The sequence below is a fragment of the Arvicanthis niloticus genome, chromosome 11 (genome assembly GCF_011762505.2).
Source record: "Arvicanthis niloticus isolate mArvNil1 chromosome 11, mArvNil1.pat.X, whole genome shotgun sequence".
Lineage (NCBI taxonomy): Eukaryota > Metazoa > Chordata > Mammalia > Rodentia > Muridae > Arvicanthis > Arvicanthis niloticus.
Window position 1 is genome coordinate 68308224 of NC_047668.1, and position 15557 is coordinate 68323780.

At 44.6% G+C, this 15557-nt stretch overlaps 2 pseudogenes; one reads left to right on the forward strand and one right to left on the reverse strand.

Moving 5' to 3' along the window:
• Nucleotides 1-456: 456 nt before the first annotated feature.
• Nucleotides 457-1254, forward strand: LOC117717319 (phosphomannomutase 1 pseudogene; annotated as a pseudogene).
• Nucleotides 1255-10037: 8783 nt separating this feature from the next.
• On the reverse strand, nt 10038-11084 carry LOC117716857 (glyceraldehyde-3-phosphate dehydrogenase pseudogene; annotated as a pseudogene).
• Between the last annotated feature and the right edge of the window lie 4473 nt (nt 11085-15557).

Here is a 15557-nt window from a genome sequence, read left to right on the forward strand (position 1 = left end):
TTGGGCATAGGTGGGAGAGGTGGTCACGTGAAGGCTGGATGCCCCAGTATGGGGGAATTCGATGGCAAGGAGGTGGGAGTGGGTGAGTGGGTGGGGGCACATCCTCATAGAAGAGGGGAGATGGGATGGGGTTTTCGGGGGGGATGGGGAAAGGGAATAACATCTAAAATGTAAATAAAATATCCAATAAAGAAGAAAAAAGAAAGGCAGAAAAACAGAAAGACAAAAAAGGATGGATGAGTACATGTTCAGATATATGTCACATAGAAAGAATTATATAGCAATTCCCCCAAAGTATTCAAACCTAGTTCTCTCTGGGGTCAGGGACAAGCATAGAAAAGGGGGGAGGGGAATAGGTGGAGTGAATCTTTTCCAGTTAGAATGCTTTTGTGTATCACATGTGCAATTAAAATATAATACGGGTGACGACAGCACTTTGTGTGGGGAGCTGCACCCATGGCTGCCATCATTAAGGGAGCCCGAAGGAAAGAGCTCATCCTCTGCCTGTTTGATACGGACAGAACCCTCAGCCAGCTCACATGAAAAAAAGTGACCCTGAGGTATCAGCCCTCCTGCGGGAGCTGCAAAGTCAGGTACAGATCAGTGTGGTGGGTGGCTCAGACTGACTACTGTAGAATCGCTGAGCAGCGGGGTAATGGGGATAAAGTCATTGAGAAGTCTGATTTCTTTGCTCAAAATGGGACCCTGAACTACAAGTATAGACAGCTACTCTCCAAGCTGTTGATAGAGAACCTCACGGGTGGGGCGCTCATACAGAACTTGATCAGGTTCTGCCTCTGTTAACCGGCCCTGCTCGGACAGCCCAAGAAGCGTGGAACCGTCATTGAGTTCCAGAATGTCATGCTGACCATCTCGCCCATCTCGCGCATCTGCCACAGCTGCACCCCGGAGGAGAGGATCGAGTTCTATGAGCAGGACAAGGAGGAGAATATCAGGGAGAAGTTTGTGGTCACCTTCAAGACAAAGTTTGATGGCAAGATGCTGGGTTCTCCCGAGGAAGCATGATAAACGTTGAAGTCTTCCCCGAGGGGCTAGGGTAAGCCCTACAGCCTCCGCCTGGATGAGGACAACTCTGACATCATCCACTTCTTTGGAAATGAGACCAGTCTTTGTGGGAATGACTTTGAAATCTACACAGGCCCCAATCGTTGGCCATAACTGTGGTCTCCCCTTAAGGACACTACACAATGATGCAGAGAGCTTTTCTTCCCAGAAACAGCCTACGAGGCATGACAGCGTCTACACTGAGCATTGAGACCTTCAAAGAGCTCTGGCCAGGCTTGAAGAGAGAAAAAACCATGGAGTGTCATGGTTCCTCTCCCTCTGGCCCAACATGTATGGTCCGATGGGGAACCACAATGTCCGCCCACACAGGAACAGACTCTGTGGCAACCATTCCCAGCTTGGTGTCTTCTGATGAGACACATTCCTGAGCTCTTCACAGATGGCACTGGCTTCTGATGCTGCTGGTCTTTGGGACAGAATAGGTTTCATCCCAAAGGTAGTTAGTGAGTGAGTTATGCTATATAGCCTGCTAAAGACAGACCAACAAGGGGCAGAGTGGCAGGGACGAGACATTACTCAAAGGACTTTGTCGCAAATATTAAAGTTTCCAAAACAAAACAAAAAAAGATAATAAAAAACACAAAGTGAAGCAGTTAATTCCCAAAATCCCTTCCACATCTGCCACTGTACAGGATTCCATACCAAGCAGTCAACCCCACTGCCTCATGCAGATGCAGTTAATTGTGTGGTTTTTACCAACGCTGTGGGGTAAGTTCGCCATCTAGTGGCCACTTTAGAAATTACATCCTCTCCCCTGAGCCTTTCAAGAGCATCACCACACTAGGCTTCCAAACACCGGTATTGTTCCTGGAGACAAAGAAAAAAAACGATTTAAAAAAAATTAGAAGCAAAGAACGTAACCAAAGATGTGGTAATGGCTGTATGTTTTAGGGTACTTTGGGGATTCAGTGCTTTATGAACTATTAAAGGTAAATTTGGATTAAAGAAATTAACTTGCGGAGATTTCTGTGGTATGCTATTGAGTGGGAAAAATAACGAGCCTGCAAAAAAATCCTAATACACATACATACACACACAGAGAGAGAGAGAGAGAGAGAGAGAGAGAGAGAGAGAGAGAGAGAGATACAATGGAAATAATATGTCTAGATGAATGTCAATTAAAGAAAAACATAATTTTGAATAATCTACTAACTTCCCAGATGATTATCTGAACAGATAGCAATTACCAAAGACACTAAAGATGTCCCTGCCTGAGACAACCATATTGTCCCCCATTGAATCCTCTGCAGTGTGTGTTGGGCCTCCCCTGGTGAATGATGGGAGTGGAAGAGTATTGAATCCCTCACATGAAAGTCTGTGCTCATGTGAACATAGACACGTGGACACACACAGGGTGGGAGGGTGGTGTCCGTCTATCCCAATGTCGTTCTGAGGGTCACGTAGGATGCTGTGCTTCAGCACTGGGTTACAGAACTAGTGGGAATGGTGTGATGGGTGTACCGCAGTGACCATCGGACATTAAGCACTCAGCGAATGGCACTTCTGCTTCTGCTACTCCATAGCTACTAGAAGAAAACCATGTTTAGATCCATCATATCTCGAGCATTCCATCTCTAGGATGTTAGACAGGGCCGGATGACCAGCTGTCCCTCGAGTTAGATAAGATGCCGAGCGACTGACTCCAATGGCGTCTGCTCTGTCCTAGCTCCATGGTTCTGGGAGTTTCTTTCCGATTAACACATCTAAGAATCAGAAATGCCTTGAGTTCCTCCTGTTCCACTCCACCTGAACGTCACCTGGTGGAAACGAAGAATCACATACATACACGAAAGACTTAAGGCTTGGGCGAAGGGAAGGAGTGGGGGGGCTCTGGAACTATGGCTGCCGCCCCTCTCACTGCAGGACACTGCACTGCCTGGCATTTACTAAATACATGTTTCTTGAATTACATGTCTATTGGCATACTTGCCTTCTTCATTTTGTTCTCTGTTTAATAAAGACAGGACCTGTTTCTTGACCTTTGAGAATAGAGAGGCTGGATGTCACATTGCATTACTCCTCTTGACCTGTGCAAGGGACATGTGATTTCTACTCATCTTTCTTACGAGCAAAATCCTCCACAAGCACCAGCTGACCAGTGTCACGGAGGGATTCTTCACAGCTCCCAAATGCAGTCTCAGTGAAGCCCATAAGCTCTTAATAAAAATTGACTTTGTCACAAGCAGGGGTAATGATGTTGGCATGAGACCCCAAGGACCCCTACAAGTCAGTAGGATAAGAATCTTGAGAAAGGTTTCACTAAGTAGCAGAGAAATTTAAATAAAATCTCAGCGAAGTATCTCCCCCACTTAGAACTGCTAGTGGCAAAAAGACACAACACAGCCTGCTGGGAATGCAGAGATAAGGGGACAGGGATCCAGTCTGATGGAGGAGTAAGCTCCTGCAGTATTCATTACTGTGAAATGCTAAAGATAAAAATATACACTTTTTAATGCAAAGAATCTTGAGAACATTTTGATAGAAGCCACGCTGGTCCCTGACACCGTTGTAAGCATGTCGCCATTAGCTTCACACTATTCTCTGATCCAGAGACAGTGCCCTTAGCTTGTCACATCTGCCCTGCCTTTTTATTCTGTTTCAGGAAAACACTGGTCATCTACAGAAGTCTATTTATTTGCTAGCCCCAGAGCCTCTCTGGGAAGCAGGCAGAACATACATCACTACAGTCACTTCGGTATCATATTCAAAGCAACAGCTTTGGAGTTAACCAAGACAAACTTGCAAAAGTCATTTCTGGCCTGGGGTAAGTCAGTGTATGTCTCTTCCTCTGAGACGCAGGACAAGGAAAGTTGTGTCACAGCAACAGTGTGTGCAAGGGGTTCAGTACAGAGCCTAGAAGATGGTGGGTGTTCTGGGCATGATTCCTTTCCTCCACAGGAGAGTTTGAGAGAAGCCACATGCTGTGACCTCCCCTTTGCACTTTCAACTTGTCCTCACCCACCTTTACACTACTTCCCATGTAGACAGCGTTGATGTATCCCATATCTGGCTAAATCTGAAGGCTGAGAGACTCCAATTGGATACAAAATGGAAAAGATAATCAAGTCCTGGCTTCAAATATTCCCATCACTGGGTCAGTGAGATGGATGCACACTTTTAGAAAACGCCACAGCTAATGTGGGTCATAAGTCTCCCTCCCCATAAAGCTGATCACTTCAGGCATCTGTAACCACCGGCTCCCCCTTGGAGGGATAACCCCAAGACTCTTGGGTCTGGAGTCATGCACCCTATTAGTTCCCTTGAGTCTGCACCACTACAAGCAGCCCTTTTGTGAAAGACACCTTAGTTTCTCCATTAGAGTGACATCTGTTTCCTACTGGAATTTCACTGACTTAACAACACTTGACAAGTAATGCATCTGTAATGGTCCATGATGTGTGTGCCACATAAACCAGATACAGACACACATGTGCACATGCACACCAGTGTTTACTCAGCACAAAATTATGCTCACATAACTATCCACTTAGACACATGCTTATACACAGCCATGCACACATACATGCATGCATACATACATACATACATACATACATATGCATGTACACTTGCGGATGTGTTTGTGTGTGTGCATGCATTGCTATAGACACAGAGTCAGCATAACTGAATTGATGAGCTCCAGAACCTTGTCTCAAAAATAGGGTGGGAATGATGCTCAACCTCAAACCCTGGTCTTAAAGTGCATGCACGCACAGGTGCACACACATACATAATAATAATAATAATAGGAAAGCTTCATGATGTTGGTCTTAGAAATGATTAGGCCCAAATTCTTAGGCAATAAAAGCAAAGGTAAAAAAAGTTAAACTACAGAAAAGTAAAAAGGCCTCCAAACAGGAAAGGAGGTGATCTGTAGGTGAGAAACATCCTCCAGAGCAGAAGGGCACGGTCCTGAGCCATGCATCCGAAACTCCGACAGCTCAATGGTGAAGAAACAGGTCATTTAAAATTGAGTAAAATATTGAACAGACATTTCTCCAAAGAAGACATTCCGAAGGCTATGGATGTATAAAGTCATGTAGCATGACTGCTCGTCAGGGAAATGCAGATCACATGGGAGACCACACCTGCTAGGAGGCCTCTTACGTTTTAAAGAACAAATGTTGGGATACTGGAATTTGTGTGCACTGTTGGTGGGAGTGTACAATGCTGGAGCCACTGTGGAGACAGTATGGATGTCCTTAAAAAAATAAAACAAATATACCTAGGGTATGTTGGGGTAGGGACAACACAGGAGGAAATGGTAGGAGGCAGAACAGGAAGTAGAAAGTATAAATTCTGTAAATGCAATGAGAGAGAGGAGGAGGAAGAAGAAGAGGAGGAGGAAGAGGAGGAAGAGAGAGAGAGAGAGAGAGAGAGAGAGAGAGAGAATTCAAATCCCACTTTTCAGTAAATGTAGCCCAATTTTTTTTGAGATAGGTTTTCTCTGTGTAACCCCAGCTCTCCTGAAATCCTATCTGTAGACCAGGCTGGCCTCAAAGTTACAGAAATCTGCTGCCTCTCCATCCCAAATGCTGGGATTAAAGGCCTGGCTAAAGCCCAAATTTAAGAATTTTGAGAGTCAAGCTCTCAAAAGCATACCTTCACTTTCATATTTATTATACATCATGTAGTATTTTAAACAAGTTTATAGCTTATCCCAAGGTTTACACCCGACAAAATCTTGATTGGTCATCATTTTGAGGCCAGGACCCATTTGATGTATCCAGAAGCATTTGTTAACATGAGCCAGAAACAAATGTACTTCAATAAATGTATTTCACTAAGCCAGCCATCATTTAACAAATGCTACAGGAGAACACAGATTCAGACAATAGAATAAATGAACCTGAATCTAAACAAACCTCAAAGACCTGAAAGCAATCTCAAAACCAAATGCTTGTAGAAAACAATTAGAGGACTATTGTGATGACTTTAAGTCAGTGACATCTTGAGAGAAGCTCAAGACTCTTGACTTCAGAGGAATGCAAAGAAGGTTCATTGGCTAGAAGCACTTACTGCTCACGCAGAGGATCTGGGCTCAGTTCCCAGCACTCACATGAAGGCACACAAAAAATAATTAAAATAAATCTTTCCTTCTTTAAGATGGAGAGAGAGAGAGAGAGAGAGAGAGAGAGAGAGAGAGAGAGAGAGAGAGATCTACCATAAAGGAAAGAAACAGATAAGACTTTAAATTTTCCTGTTCACCAAAAGACACCATTAAAAAAAGAGAAAAGACAAATTATTGACTGGAAGTAGTCGCTACTTATAAGCATACATATGTGACCAAAATAAGTCTATGACCAGCATATGTAAATAACTTAAACCATCAATGAAAAGATAAAAAATCTCTGCTTAAAATGTACAAAATATGTGTAGACACTTCTAAGTAATTACACCACAATGGCCAGTGGGTACATCCAACATCATTAGACAAAGGGGAAATAAAAATTAAGCCACAATAAAACATTATTCCCACCGGACTGATGAAAATTAAAATGACCAGCCAAATGTCTGTAAAAATATGCTTTACCACAGCTCTCAGACACCACCGGCCAGTGTGTAAGTGGCACAGCTGTACTGGGTGACTGTGAGCCGACAGTTGTCCAGTTTTGCAGAAACGGTACATTACTCACAAAGAACTTTCCGCTACTAATCTATAAGAACTGTGCGGTCCTATGTCATCTCACCAACAAACAACTTATCTCTATCTTCCTTTGCAGTCCACTCCATAACACAGTGGCAGCTATGCACAATAACAGTCTTCCCACTTTGTTTTCAATGACTGTATCTTACAGGGCTGTGTAAAATCTTACTGTTTGGTCTGGAAAGACAAAGCACACTATTTACACTACTCATTCTTCGTATTTTACAGATAAATGAATGAAGACCAGAGAGATTTGCCTACCGTTCCACATCCAGTTAAGAGCAGAGTCTAGATCTCCCAACCCTCATCCCAGGGTTTCTCCCTACCCTTTACCTCACAGGCTTTCCAGACAGAACTGGAAAGAGATGCCCAGAGGAGCAAGAAAATGTGTGCTCCTGATATTTGCATTTTATTCTTCATCTCTAGATGTGATTTTCCAGATCTCTTGTCATGGCAATTGCTTGATGTGTTTCAGAGGAGAGAAATTCTAAAGCTGAATAAAGAAAATAAATGCCAACAAGCTTCCTGCTGGCTCCCCTGAGAGGCGCCTGATCCAGGAGGCAGGTGCTGAGTGGGCTATCTAAGACAGTGCCAAGTTGTCCCAGGCAGGCATGCATGAGAAGGAAGCAGGCTTCGTTAGCTTCCTGATGACGTCTACTCAGCCCCCCAGCCATTACTACTGGTGTTACTTAGCCTGTAGGCCTCGGAGCTGGCATCCCAGACAGACGCTGATCCGGTTGTTGTGAAGTCCCCTGTGAGCCTCTGCTCTGTTGCTACCTTTTCTATCTTGCCTCTATGCAGCCACTGCTGAAACTGGTGGCAGGGGAGAAGTTTAGAATAGAGCCTTTCCCTCGTGAATAAGGCATTCGACCCTGTCGGGTGCTGCAAGGAAAGAGAGACAGGAAGATGTCCCAGGACCCAGGAATGTGCCCCCTCTCGTGGAGCCAGAAGGCCAGAAGTAAGAGGAAAGTGGCTGGGAGCAGCTCGGAGATGAATGAGGAAAACCTGAGACCAGGTCCAAGCATGGATGAGGGGAAGTGCCAGGGATGTAGGAAGACGCCTGGCAGCTCAGAGCCATCATGTAAGACGTTTGGGGGAAGCTGCTCTCAGCAGCCTACATCACAGAATCCACCGCAGCTCTGATGGTCTGCTCATAGCACTTGGTAGTTTAAGATTTCAAATCCAGTTCTTTGCTTGCTTATCTGTCAGCCACACCCCGCCTGAGCAAGTTTCCCAGGGCAGCGCCTGACATTAAGCAGGCACCCAAAGAAAGCCATTGTTAAATTGACAGGTGATTCCTATTTAACACCCTCATTCCCACAGAAGCAAAGACTCTTGTATTGTATAAAGGACAGATTGCCGGAGATTCCTGAATTGTATCGAATTTTTCAGACAACAAGGCTGTCTGCTGGAAATCCATGTTGTCTGAAGTGACAACCTGCTTCCAGAAGATGATCACTTCTGCCCCAGAGAGCAGACCTCACTTCTGGATCATCGTCCTTGTCCTGAGCTGGTCTGACCTGCAAGGTTTTGTTCTTTGTTCTTCCTAGAATCCAAAGTAGCCATGTATTTAGGACAATGATTTATCTATGTGAAGTGAACTGGGTTTGACAGACACTCTTTAGTGGTTAACACGGCAACCGAAATAAAGAGCAGAGTGAATAGGGAAGGTAGCGCCGATGCCAGGCTTTCGTGCTTCACCTTGCACCTTGGCAGCCCACATGGGAAGTCAACATCATTTAGGAAGATCTAAGCGGCTCACTCAGAATCCCACCTGGCTGACGAGAACTCTACTATGCCATTAGACAGTGACAACAGCCACCATTCACAGAGAGCTCCACTCACCTTCAAGCACTTTCACAGTTAGTAATCAAACCTCACAAGCACCATCTTCATCTTTCAGGACCATTTATTTAACTTTTTACTGATTCTTTGTGACTTTCACATTATTTACCCCAACCCCGCTCTCCTCATCTCTCAGCATCAATCCCCTGCCATTGCGACCTCCCCCAAAAAGAAAACGAAAATAGAAAGTAAAAACAAAAACCTCCTGTCACGGAAGCTATGCTGTGTCACAATGTGACTCACAGTCTACCCTCTTGTCCACACATCTTTACTTGCAAATGTTGATTGCATTGAGTCACTGGTCTGGTTCAAGGCCTCTGGCTTCTGCTACACTATCAATACTGGATTCTCACCAGGACTCCTCTTGGATATCCTGTTGTTGCCCTGTGTCATGGAGAGCCTGAAGATTTGGATCTGTGGGGCCTGCCCCTTCACACACTCCAGCAGTTCACTGATGGGGCAGATGCTAACATTTGAGTGGGTCAGCCCACCAGCTCTCCAGCACCCACACCACCAGGGCCAGCTCACCAGCACTGCCCTGGCTAGCTCACCCAATGCTGCAGCTGGCAATGGGGAGGGCCATCTCTCCCTCTCTTACGTCCTCAGGCCGACTCACCCACACCCACATCACCAAGGCCAGCTCTACTGTGATACCTAGGTAAGGTATGGGGCTGCTCTCCCAAATATTGAAGCCAGTGAGGGGTGGGGCCAGCTCTACACAACCCTGAATGTCAATATGGTCTTAGGAGGCACCCCAGACCAGGATGTCTGCTTGGCTTTTGGTGGTAATCTGGACCACAGACATCAACACAGAATCCTGCTACTGCATAGCCGTGGTTTCAGACATGGCCCTCAGTGACAGGACAGGCTGGGACTTCACCATGGCCTCAAGTAGCAGATCAAGCTACTAATATGAGGCTCTCCCTCTTCACCTTTGTGTCTCCAGTTCTGTCTCTTTTCAAAGTGCTCAGAAAGTTCCACTTCTCTCTCTCTCTCTCTCCCATCTCTCCACCATATGCTTGCACATCATAGTGGCTCCCCTGCGGGCAGGACATGAGGCAGATGGGCCTCTGGGTATCTTCTTCCCACCTATACCACATGGAGGAGGGTCCCTTATGAACATTTTTGAAACAGTGTTACTCTGTGTAGCCCTGACTAACCTGGAACTCTCTTGGTAAACCAGGCTGGCCTCAAACTTACAAAAGTCTGCCTACCTCTGTCTCCCAAGTGCTGGGATTAAAGGTATGTGCCATCACCACCCAACTTATCATTTTTTTAATTTGGGGAGGGGGAAGGGTGCAGAAAACTTTATTGACAGTATTCAAGAGAATAGGAAGGGCTCCCTAGGCCCCTCCTGTTATTATGGGGGTCTGGGATGGAGATTGTGAGGAGATGCTCAGTGTTGGGGGGCCAAGTTTGGACAGAGACTCCTCAGCAACTGAGGGCCTCTCTCTTGCTCTCAGTGTCCTTGCTGGGAGGGAGGGGTGGCCCAGGGCTTCTTACTCCTTGGAGGCCTTGTGGGCCATGAGGTCCACCATCCTGTTGTCATGCCAGGAAATGAACTTACAAAGTTGTCATTGAGAACAATGCCAGCCCCAGTGTCAAAGTATGAGTTGCTATTGAAGTCACAGGAGATAACCAGGTCCTCGGTGTAGCCTGGGATGCCGTTAAGTGGGCCCTCAGATGCCTGCTTCACCACCTTCTTGATGTCATCATATTTGGCAGGTTTCTCCAGGTGGCATGTCAGATCCACAACGGATATATTGGGGGTAGGAACACGGAAAGCCATGCCAGTGAGCTTCCCGTTCAGCTCTGGGATGATCTTTCCCACAGCCTTGGCAGCACCAGCGGATGCAGGAATGATGTTCTAGGCAGCCCCACAGCCATCACACCACAGCTTTCCAGAGTGACCATCCACAGTGGTCACTCTGAGTGACCGTGATGAGTTTTCTCCAGTGGCAGTGATGGCATGGACCATGGTAATGAGTCCTTCCATGATGCCAAAGTTATCATGGATGACCTTGGTCAGGGGGGCTAAGCAGTTGGTGGTGCAGAATGCACTGCTGACAATCTTGAGTGAGTTGTCATATTTCTCATGGTTCACACCCATCACAAACATGGGGGCATTGGCAGAAGGGGCAGAGATTATGACCCTTTTGGCCCCACCCTTCAAGTGGGGCCCTGTTTTCTCCATGGTGGTAAAGACACCAGTAGACTCCACGACATACTGGGCACCAGCATCACCCCATTTGATGTTAGCAGGATCTTGCTCCTGGAAGATGGTGATGGGCTTACCGTTGATGACAAGCTTCCCGTTCTCAGCCTTGGCTGTGCCATTGAATTTGCCATGGGTGGAGTCACACTGGAACATGTAGACCGTGTAGTTGAAGTCAATGGAGGAATCACTGATGGCAACAATCTCCACTTCACCAAGTGCAGAGCAGAAGGCAGCCCCAGTAACCAGGTGCCAAAAATAGCCAAATCCATTCACACCGACTTTCACCATCTTGTCTACTGGAGGAGGCTGGAACTGCACAAGAAGATGAGACCGAACAGAGAGAAGCAGAGAGCCTTATCATTTATTTTTAAATAGAGATGCCAAAGATTCAGCAAAGAGAACTGGCTTGCCCTAAATCACATTAATGAAGCAGGAAACATTTATTCCAGCTCCAGATCCATCATTATCCCTCTGCCCCACCAGCAGCAGCACCATCCTAGCTGTGAACACACATCAGAAATGAGTGCTATTGTCCTGACCACGCCAACGGCAAATAGAGACTTCAAACATCCTTCTCTATTGCTAATGGCAGCAAGGCCTATAGTAAGAGCCCAAACTCCACATGACTATCACCAACTGGAGGAGAGGGTTTGAAATTAGATCAAGGAGAATGGAAGGTAATCACTCCCCTAGCAGACAAGAAAGAATCAAGCAAAGGAGGAGAGAGTAAAAAGAGAAAGGTCATGTCCCTCGTCCAAGACTAAACAGTGACATCAGATGCAAGTAACAGCTTAACTCTCACCCAGGTAAGGAAGCTACACCCTCCTCTCCAGGAAAGGCAGTTAATCACTGACCTGCGCCTGCCTCACCAGGCCACCAGCATTCACAGACCGCTTTGTTTTGAAGAGAAAAGCACTAGCCACGTTGATAATAATGCCAGCGTTGTTTATTTACATAGCTGCATCCCCTCCCAAGACTCTAAAGCCTCTCGTGCATATTATCTAATGCTCTCTAGAACTGTGACAAAATACTCCCAGGATGCTGTGGAACATAGGAAAGTGCTGTAGGCTGTTTTATTGCACTTCAGCTGTATCTGCACCGTCCTCCCTCTGTCCCAGATTAACAAATTTCCATTTTGATTATGTTTTGGAAACACTGACCTTTTTAAAATCAGAACCTGAAAGAACAATAATTGTTCTTAATATCCCTCTCCTCTGACCAAACCCTTGTATCCTTTCTGTGGGTCTGCTACAAGTGCCCACTTCTCTCCCCAGGTTTTGAAGATAGCACAGAACTCACTGTTCTCTCTCTCTCTCTCTCTCTCTCTCTCTCTCTCTCTCTCTCTCTGACATTCTTCTGATTTCCTTTCTTCCTCTCTCATTTTCATTTGCAGACACATACGTTGACTTACCCTAGGCCCCACATCAAGTCTTCACTGAAGTAGAAACAGGCCGTCTTCACTACACCGGTGCCCAGCTGCGACAAACTGACAACAGAGAACCAGGTGATCTTTGAAACTTATGTAAACTGAGATTATAGGAGTCCATGTATAAAGAGGAAATTAGGGGCTCACAGCTTTAAAGAGTAAGTCCCTCATGGAATTTCAGAAAAACCCATGTGTTAAGAGAGAAAAGTGTGTTAGCCTGAGCCCTACCATTCTCTAGTTCAGGAGATGACAGGAAGATGAGTTCAGTGTTAAGAACCAAGAAGCTTGTGAGTTTGAGTAAGACCTTCTCCAGACAGTGATTCAGTCTGAATTCACCAAATTCAAGCACTCATGTGCCCAGGGAATCCTAAATGTCAACTAGAAGTCTTAGGAGCCCAGAGAAAACATTCTATAGAGACTGAAGAGAAAACATGTGGTCTAATTTATTTTATTACTTTAATATTATTGAGTATTATTAATACTCAAAACAAGATTTGTAGGCTGTCACTGGTTCATAGGGAAAACTATCTTAGCTGTCTCCGCAAGCCTAATTTTTATCACCTACAGGTTCTAATTATCTGGTGAATGAAAAAGACAAATGTAAGGAGATGGAGATGAAGTCTGAAAGAAGTAATTCAATGCCCCTTAAGAAGTATCATGGCTCTGGACCCAACATTAAAATTTCTGTCTACATTAAGGAGGGTCAGAATGATAACAGCAGATTCTCCTTATTTCTTGTGGTTCCACATTTTAAGTGAAATTGTATGAAATTAAGTGAAAATGTATGAAATTGTTCAACTTATTGTTATACCAAATATAACCAACAGAGGTCCTGAAAATCCTAATTGAACTGCAAAGGACCTGATTCTCAGGGGCATTTAAATAATAGATCCTATATATTCTGACCCCTAAGATGTGATGGTTCCAAAATTATACTCAAAATTACACACAAAAGTCTGAACACTACCACCCACAAAGAGGGAACTGCAACAACACACAATTAAAAAGTTCATATCACACCATCAATTTCTACTTTTGGGGAGATGGGAGCTGTGAGGCATGTAACCCTCATTCCTGCCTCCTTTCAGCCAACTGAAAAAATAAGAAGGGCAAGTGTCCCTAAGAGTTGTCCTAGAACCTGAAGTCAGTAGGTCATGATAGTCCAAACCTGGCAAGGAAGAGAGTAGAAAACTCTCTTGAGTGCCTAGTATCTGTCCACCTCTGAATAGACTATGCACACGTATCATACCTTTGGTATCCATGACGATGGTCCTCCATGAGTAGAGCTGTACTGTTTTAACAAAAAGGAAAACCAGAGCAGAGATGGTTAAGAGGCATCAGAGCGATAACTCAAACTCTATCCCATAATATTCTGCCCCTTCTTCTGCCAAATTGTAAAGACACTAACAAAATTGTGAGAACACTATAGAAGTGCCAGGATCTTCACCCTGATGTTGCTGTCTGTTTCAGAGAGAGAGAGAGAGAGAGAGAGAGAGAGAGAGAGAGAGAGAGAGAGAGAGAGAGAACAAAACTGGCAGAACTGTTTAGATAAGAGACTCCAGCAGTTGGTTACCCAGTGTCAACTCTTTCATTTTTCTTTCCTTAAGAAATTCCATTTCTAGCCAGGTGCTGGTGCATACCTTTAGTCTCAGCACTTGGGAAGCAAAGGCAGGTAGATCTCTGTGAAATGGAGGTCATCCTGGTTTACACAGTGAGTTCCGGGACACCCAGGGATACACAGAAAAGACCCTGTCCTGAAAAAAAAATCCTATTTCTGTTTAACTATTATTTCTCCACATTTTTCTCAATACAGAAATTGGCACATGGCTTACTCTGGGTAGAGATTCTGTTTAGATTCTGAGCAGACTGATGGGTTGCATTTTTCCCAGTGATACTTAGTATCAAACAGTGCATGTGTGACTTAAATAATTCACACAAATTAAATGTAATCATTTCTCAAATATTTAATACTTGAAAAAGTCACCTCCCCTTCACTCTCCATCCCTTCCCTGCCTGGCTTTCTTTTCCATTTTTTCTAAACTTCTTGCATAAAATTGAGAGCTCATGTCTTCTTTCTTTTTTATTTTATTTATTTAATGTATACGTGCTCTGCTCCATATACATCCATAGGCTGGAAGAAAGTATCATATGCCCTTACAGATGGTTGTAAGCCACTATGAGGTTGCTGGGAATTGAACTCGGGACCTCTGGAAGTACAGCCACTGCTCTTAACTGATGAGTTATTTCTCTGGCATGTCTTCCCAATTCTTATGTGGAGATCTTGTAACTTGGTCTTAAATTCTGCAAAATGAAATAAGATAAAAAAGGAAAGGCAGTAGGGAGGGAGGAGACATGGTGGGTTAGGAAAGAAACCCGTGACGGCTAGGGAATATTAATTTGTTTTTCAATTAGAACTGAAAGCTGATAGAAAACTTTTGGCAAGCTCATGGTCCTAAGACAGTGATTTGGCTGAACAGAAAGAAAGAAAAAAAAAGCTTCTAATTGAATGGATGGAAAGAGTAGATCTATCTCCCCGTGGTGTGGGTTAATGTGTATGACACTCTTCATTCCCTGTTTATAGATACAGAGTGCCCAGAATAAGTATAGGTGGGAGCCAGTGATAGTGGAACAAAGTGAGCCTGACAGAGGGAAGAGGGGGCTTGGGAGCTAAGGACCCGTGTGACCCTCTGAGCCCTTCTGATAGCCTGAAGGCTTTGTAATATCCCAGAGAACAAGAGCTATCCACAGCCGAGCCATGGGAACATGGGGACAGTCATCTAGCAGACACTGTTCACAGCAGAAGCATTGTGGAGAAATTTCAAGACAATTAGTGGACTGACAGAAAGTTAAAGAGAAAAGAAACAAAGGAATAGAATATGAGAGATGTGAGCCCAGATGAGGGACTGTGAAAAAAAAAAAAAAAAAAAAAAAAAAAAAAAAAACATTTAAAAACCTGAGTTTCAAGCCTGGAGAGATGGCTTAAGTTGTTAAGTGAGCTTCCTACTCTTCCAGAGGACTCAAGTTCAATTCCCAGAAATAGATCAGGTGGCTCACAGCCACTGGAAACTCCAACTCTGGACACTTCAATGCTCTCTCCCAGCACCTGAGTGCACCCACACACATGTGGCATACATGCTCACAGATATACATACATATACACATGTATTTAAAAATTAAAAATGAAACTGAAATTCCTAAAATCAATTTTTGATGACTGTGTGACTGAATCTGAATTTATGTTTAATTTCATATTAGTTTCTTTACTTTAGCAATGAAAGTCTCAAACAGCCGGAAGTTCTTGAGTCCTAGTCAGGCTAAAATGTCTGACTACTCCC